General features: G+C 37.2%; 1 pseudogene; it reads right to left on the reverse strand.

Moving 5' to 3' along the window:
• Nucleotides 1–610: 610 nt before the first annotated feature.
• On the reverse strand, nt 611–1103 carry LOC118714582 (annotated as a pseudogene).
• Between the last annotated feature and the right edge of the window lie 6587 nt (nt 1104–7690).

Here is a 7690-nt window from a genome sequence, read left to right on the forward strand (position 1 = left end):
GCAAGGGAGGGCAGTTGGGAGCAATCAAGCCTGCAGGGAAGGGCAGTTGAGTTAACCCAAGCCTGTAGGGAAGGCAGTTAGGGGAAACAGGCTGGCAGGGGAGCAGTTAGGCATCAATCAGGCTGGCAGGAGAGTGGTTAGGAGGTGATTAGGCTGGCAGGCGGAAGTGGTTAGGGGCTCCGAAGCTGGTTTGGCTCAGTGGTAGAGCATCGGTCTGCGGACTGAAAGGTCCCAGGTTCAATTCCGGTCGAGGGCACGTACATTGGTTGCGGGTGCATCCCCGGTAGGGGGTGTGCAAGAGGCAGCTGGTCGATGTTTCTCTCTCATCGACGTTTCTAGCTCTCTATCTCTCTCCCTTCCTCTCGGTTAAAAATCAATAAAATATATTAAAAAAAAAAAAAAAAGTAGTGGTTAGGGGCAATCAGGCAGGCAGGCAAGCAGTTGGGAGCCAGCTATCCTGGATTGTGAGAGGGATGTCCCAGATTGGAGAGGGTGCAGGCTGAGGGACACACCCCCTCTGTGCACGTTTCATGCACTGGGCTTCTATCTATAGAAATAAAAAAATTAATGACTTCATTTTCTGGGGAAAAAATGACAAATTAGTCTCTCTTCACAGACACAAAAAAAAAGCCATTACAATTTGAGAACACTTTATATTTGCTCCTTTGCCAGCACTAACTCTACCTCATTTGAATCTTCCCAATTCATTAGAAACAGATTCTCCACAGCAGTCTAAGGCCCCAATTACTGGTTCAGGATCAAAACCTCTGTTTGTCAGCAGCTTCTCTTTGCTTCATTGATGTGCTATCACCAGACTCACTGTCAGAGAAAGATTTTCTTTTTGTACCATCTTTTCCTTTATCAGCTCCTTTGAGAAATAAGAAATGTTTTCATAAACTCTGGACAATCTAAACTTTCTTCAGCTTCCCAATACTAGCAACATCTGTATTACTTTCCATTTTAGGAGATACTCCACCTTCCCATTCACATTCTTCCTGTGCTTTTTCCACCACAAATTCTCCAGGTTCTGCCCCTTCAACTTTTTTACTCTTTCCATTCTGCTCCTTTCCCACATTTTGCAATGTAGTGTTATCAGAGACCATTTTTTATTGCAAATTTAAAGAGCTATTACAGTAGTCTCTTCTTTTCCATGGGGTATACATCCCAAGACTCCCAGTAGGTACCCAGATCCATGGATAAAACCAAACTATTTATGTACAGAGGTTGGCAAAAGTAGGTTTATAATTGTTTGCATGGAAATAATACAGTAATTAATAAATAATAATAATACAAGAATAAATACTGTGTTTTGTGTACTCACAAATGTAAACCTACTTTGCTCATGCTATACTGTTTTTTCCTATCTATACATACCTATGATAAAGTTTAATCTATAAATTTGACACAATAAGAGATTAGTATAATAACTAATAATAAAATGGAACCATTATAATAATATACTGTGATAAAAATTTTATGTGAGTAGTCTTTATCTCTCTCTTTCTCTCTCTCTCTCTCTCTCTCTCTCTCTCTCTCTCTCTCTCTTCATGTCAAACTATCCTATTATACTGTACTCACCTTTTCACTTAAAGAGGCACTTTCTGCTTTTCTTTGGTGTACCCAAATTATCAACATCTCTTGCACTTTGGGGCCATTATTAAGTAAAATAAGGGTTATTTGAACACAATCACTGTTTTACCACTACAGTCAGTCTGATAACTCAGTTGGCTATGAAGTGCCTAACGGGGTGGGGCATGTGGGACTGAACTGGATGGCGGAATTCCTCAGGATTCTCAAAATGACACACAATTTGAAACTTATGAATTGTTTATTTCTGGAACTTTCCATTTAATATGTTCTGACTGAGGTTGACCTTAGGTAACTGAAACCATGGAAAAGAAACCAGGAGTAAAGGGACTACTCTCTTTTCTGCCTCCAAGCTGACTCCAAGTCAGCCATATTTCCGGCACTCCTCATCTCGAGCTCAATATCCATTTTATTTTTATTTTTCATCTTATTGGATAGGAATAAGCCAGGTTATAAGATACAATTCCAACATCTGGCAAAGCAGGGTATGAGCTCTACGTTGGGTCTCACCAGCATTCATCCACATACTCCCTGCCCAATCACATCGCATTGCAGACAGCTTCTAATCATTGTCTTTCTCCGCACAGAATGCAAGTCTCACAAGACAAGTGCCATCATAGTTTGGGTGAACAGCAATAAAGGCGGGTCTTTGTGCATTAGAGCCCTCCCAACTCCTTTACACCTCAACCCTCACTTTTACAAGTCTTCCTCCTTTGCCCTCACTCCACAGGCTTAGATCTACCCTAAGTTTCCTTTTTGACTCGGAGGAAAGAAGTTAAAGGTGCATAATGGTCACTATCGATTGGACAAAAGACAGGAATTATCTACTTTCACAGGAACACTCATGTACAACTGTTTTTTTTCCTCATTAGGACATCTTTGAACAATTCCTGACAGAGCTGTGTTGTGAGCGGCCCACAGAATGTGTTCTCCTTGTCTTTGACCTAGTTTGATTAAGGGACTGCAGGTTGCGAAGTTACAAAGGTAAGCAAATTCCTGAGGCAACATAAAACTCGTTTATAAGTAGGCATTTCTAGAAGCTGCAGGCTGGAGCTGGTTTAACAGCCTTTCTTCCCAGCACGTCCACCATTCCACACTAACATCCCTAGCACGTGGTAGCATGTTACTGTGCAGGGAAAGATGCCTGTGCCTCAATTGGATTGGTACATTTTCTAAAAATATTTCCACCACTGAGTTTCCTGTAGAGGAGAAAAATCTTTTAAAGCATTTTTTGGGTTTTTGTCTGCTTGTGACAGTAATGAAAGCTCAACTTTAAAAGAATCTCAAAAGTATTAAAATGAAAATAAAGATCATACATGGTTCCACCTCACAGAGAGAACAATGGTGACATATTGGGGTATTTTCTTTCAATTATGAGAGACCAAAGAGATCATATTAAATGGATCATATTAAATGATAAATGCATTTTTTGTTTCTTACTTTTTTCATTTAATGTTTGAAAAATATTAATGAACTATTATAAAACAGAACTGTATTTGTCTCTGAATATTATAAGCATTTTCCAATGATATTAAATGCTCTTCAAAGACATGATTTTTAAAAGACAAGGTTAAAAAAGTTTGCTGTTAAATAACATACTACAATAAATCACTCTTCAATTTTTTGAACATATACTTTGTTTCCTTTGGTACCAGCTTTATTAGATTATAATAAACTGCACATATTTAAAGTATACAGTTTGCTGAATTGTGACCTATGAATGTACCTGTAAAACCACCATCACAATGAAGATAATGAACGTCTGTGTTACCTGAAAGAGTTTTCTTGTGCTCTTCTGTAATCCCTCCCTCTGTTCTTCCTCATCACCACCCCCATCTTCAGACAACTCTAATCTGGTTTTTGTCGCTATAGATTAGTTTGTATTTTCTAGTATATTTTATAGATGGGATAATATATTATGTACTCTCTTTAGTCTGACTTCTTTCATTCATAATTATTTTGAGATGAATTTATATTGCTATGCAAGTAGTAGTTCTCTTTTAAAAAAAATATTTTTTATTGATTTTTCACAGAGAGGAAGGGAAAAGGAGATTTAGAAACATCAATGAGAGAGAAACATCGACCAGCTGCCTCCTGCAGACCCCCTTCTGGGGATGTGTCCACAACCCATGTACATGCCCTTGACCAGAATCAAACCTGGGACCTTTCAGTCCACAGACCGAAGCTCTATCCACTGAACCAAACTGGCTTTGGCAGTAGTTATTTTATCTTATTGCTGAATAATATTCCATTGTATGGATATACCATAGTTTATTAATCTATTCACTTGTTGATGAACATTTTTGTTGTTTCTGGGGTTTTTTTTTTATTATTACAAGTAAAACTGCTATGAAGATTGTGTGTACCTTTTTATAGCCATGTTGTTTTGTCTTTGATCATCTATTCAAAGACTTGCACACAATTGTTTATAGCATCTGCCAAATAAAGTATCATTTTCAATATTTTTAAATAACTTTATTTTTCAACATTTACAACACTGATTGTGTGTAAGATCCATTTTTTTAATTTGTTAATTTTGGAGCAACTGGGAAAGGAGAATTTTACACAATGCAAGCAAAAGCAAAAGAATACATATTCAAATTTGGAAACCAGATTAATCTTTTCACATAATCACTCATTTTATCCTAGGCTAGGAGGGATCAGGCCAGGGAAAATTAGCACATGATATAGCACAATTCAGTTTCAACGTTTTCTTATATTTTGACAGAGCTTGAATGGACAAACTTTCATTACATCCTAGATTCGAAGCTGTCCTTCATATGTACTAAAACATTAAATCTATGGGCTTCTCTCATTTCAAGTATATTTTGAGCTTCCCCTGGGGTTCCCAAGTATGTATTATTTCTCAAATGAGTTAACATAGCCATCAGTATGTGAAGCCTCTTGGTTACCCAAATGGAGAGTAAATCTGTTTCAAACAGATCTTGTTTATTACCATTATCACTACTTTCTTTTGGAGCTTTCTAACTATCTCGATACCCAGATACCAAGACATGATCCGTAGTAATTTGTGAACCTCCACAAATTAAGAAAGTGGTAAAGTACCAGGGACAGTAACTTGACACAGCCCTAAATGCTCATGTGCAATTTTATATATACAGTCCCTTTGAGGTCAAATGGAATTGCCATCCTAACGCTGATTGGTAGATCACCATCAGACTCCAAGTCAGATAGCAGTTTTTATAGATCTAACTACTGTTACTCAACTGGGTGTCCATGGAAACTGAAAAGTTGGTTTGTTGCCTAGAGAAGTGGAAAGAAAACCAAGTCATTTGGTTTCTATGTGGTTTTTATGAAACTAAGAAAAAAATTTTTTTGGCAAATGATAAAAACAAGGATGGCTAAAGCTATGATCCCCTTGGTCAATTCTTGATCTTATCAAGAAATATACTATATGTATATTACTTAGGAATATAAAAATATTTTAAATGAAGGAGTACCAGAGTCTAGGGTTATTTGATTCTTAGTTAGATTTAAAAGAGTGACCAACATATGCAACAAAATCTCATAGGTTAAAAAATCCTTGGATTCATTACATATGGAAAATGTTTCTCATCCACAAATTCAACAGAGTTCCAAGTATGAAAGAAAAGGCTAGTATTTAATAAGGGCGGAGGAGACTGAAACACCTATTCATTAATCCTATGGAAATATTTGTCACTCATATGTGGTTTAGAGAATTGGGTAAAAATAGCATTTTTCTAAGAATTTGTTCATCTGGGTATGAATCTTTATCTATCTGAGCAACGAAATATAACAGTAGCCAGGGGATTTAAAAAATGAACTCCTTGAAAGACAGGGATGCAAAAGTGACAACTTGGCACATGTTGGCATGATTTCACAGCATCTGCTGGCCTGCCATCAGCTAGAAAACAACTCCTGGCAGATCCCCTCTCTAATAATTGCACAAAATTAACCAGGCCAAGAAAGGTGGCATACATGACTTACAACCAAGAGTTGGCCTGACCTCAGCTGTTCAGTATTTTGGATAATTAATGTTGCTTTTTAGCTTGCCTTAGAATACTTAGAAGAAATACCTATAAAAATGGAACTTCAACAGGAAAAATCAAATTTGGTTTTATTCATGAGTCACAGTTAAAATGCCACAGAGGCCAAGTAAGGAATGAAAATCAATGTATGCAACTGAGCAGGAGCAAAACAATAGCTCTAGTGTCAGGATAAACAACACTGACACACAGGCTCAGGGTTTGGGACTAACAGGAGAGTAATGAAAACTGTAGCAAAGTATAGAACACATTTCTTCTTTAGCCATTTGATGCCAAGTCTTCAGATATTTACAAGGCTAGGTTTAGTTTGCCTATATCTTGCTGAATTTCCCAAAATGACTTATTTATTTTTAAAAAATAATAAAATGGATGTGGACACAACTATCACACATTCATAAATCATTAAAAATTTTGTGCACATCACAAATCTGTATAAAAATATAATGCAAACACACACACTCAGGGTACAAAGCCAAGAGATTAAAGAAAGCTGACTTAGTTGATATATTAAAAAAACTGAAAAACATGAGCTGAGTCCAGTGGGAAAGGGGACATTTTCCTGCTTCACTTTCTTCCTTCATGCTCCTAGACCATCTCCTATGTGTGTTTTGGCTTTGTGTTGTGGTTTAAGTCATCGAGAGGTTACAGTGAAGAAGATGGCTTTATTGTTCACTTCTCCTCTGCCTATAGAAGAATTATTTCATTGTAAGCTATCCCTTGTCAGTCCTGTTATTTTCTAATCCAAAAGCTTTCTTGGTTTACCTGCAAACCCAAATCCCAGCTCCAGCTCTTTAAAAAAATAAAATAAGTAAAAAAAAAAAAAAAAAAAAAAAAAAAATATATATATATATATATATATATATATATATATATATATATATATATATATGTGTGTGTGTGTGTGTGTGTGTGTGTGTGTGTGTGTGTGTGTTTTCAGAGAGGAAGGAAGTAGGAAAGAGAGATAGAACATCAACAGTGAGAGAGAATCATTGATCAGTTGCCTCCTGCATGCCCCACACTGGGGAGAGAGCCCACAACCTGGGCCCTGACTAGGAATTAAACTGTGACCTTTTGGTTCATAGGTCAACGCTCAACCACTAAGCCATCTGGCTGGGCCAAGTCCAAACTCTTCAGTTCAGGCCCAGCAAGCTTCCCAAATGTGCTCTGCTGCCACACATACACTCAGCTTTCACCTGATGCTCCTCCACACAATCCCTTGTAACCCACTGCCGTATTACTCTATCTCTAAATGATGCTTTTTTCTGTATTTCCCTCTCTCAAACACCTACTTATTCATTAATATCCACCTTCTGTAGGAATCCCTCTAAAACCAAACCAGTCCAGGGTGATTTCATATTCCTCTAAATTTTCACATGAAATCATAACAACAGTGATGACATTCATAACCAACACATCTCATTTACTTCTAGCCAATGATTCTCTATGAAACAAATATTATTATTAACCTCCGTTTTACAGGTGAGGATTTTGGTAATCTGGGAAAAGAAAAAAAATTTCTTTCCTGATAGGAAAATAACAAGGAGGAAAATCATTGGACAACTTTGATTATTTGCTCATCCCTGAACCAGTTACTGTGGTCAGGCCTTGTATTACATACTGATGCTATGGGGGTCAGATGAGCCAAACCTCAAATCATATTGACAGATATCAGAGGGGAGGCCAGGTTCCAAAATATAAGAAAGAATGCTGTGGAGACAAACACAAAATATTCACTCTTGTTCTCACATGGAGACTGTTAACTCTCTAGCTCTTGCTGCAAGATTACTGCAACCCCCAGCTTTCCTTACTTAAGTAAAGCAAGATTTCTAACTAAAATGATGCAGGGAGCCCACACTTAATATACCTTCTCTGCTCCAGCCACATAAAAAGGAAAGACAAATATAAGATTTTTTAAATGGGTATAAAAGTAAAATAAACGTATTTGTAGACTAAGAACAACCAAAGAAACAAAGTTCTGAGCAGAGCTATAGTTGGTAGACATAGGGCAGTTTCAATATTTAAAGTTAAAAGCAAGTCGGACTCTCCTTATTTCTAACTCAGTTCCCAATTTTCTA

Source organism: Pipistrellus kuhlii, unplaced genomic scaffold, assembly GCF_014108245.1.
Source record: "Pipistrellus kuhlii isolate mPipKuh1 unplaced genomic scaffold, mPipKuh1.p scaffold_m20_p_10, whole genome shotgun sequence".
NCBI lineage: Eukaryota > Metazoa > Chordata > Mammalia > Chiroptera > Vespertilionidae > Pipistrellus > Pipistrellus kuhlii.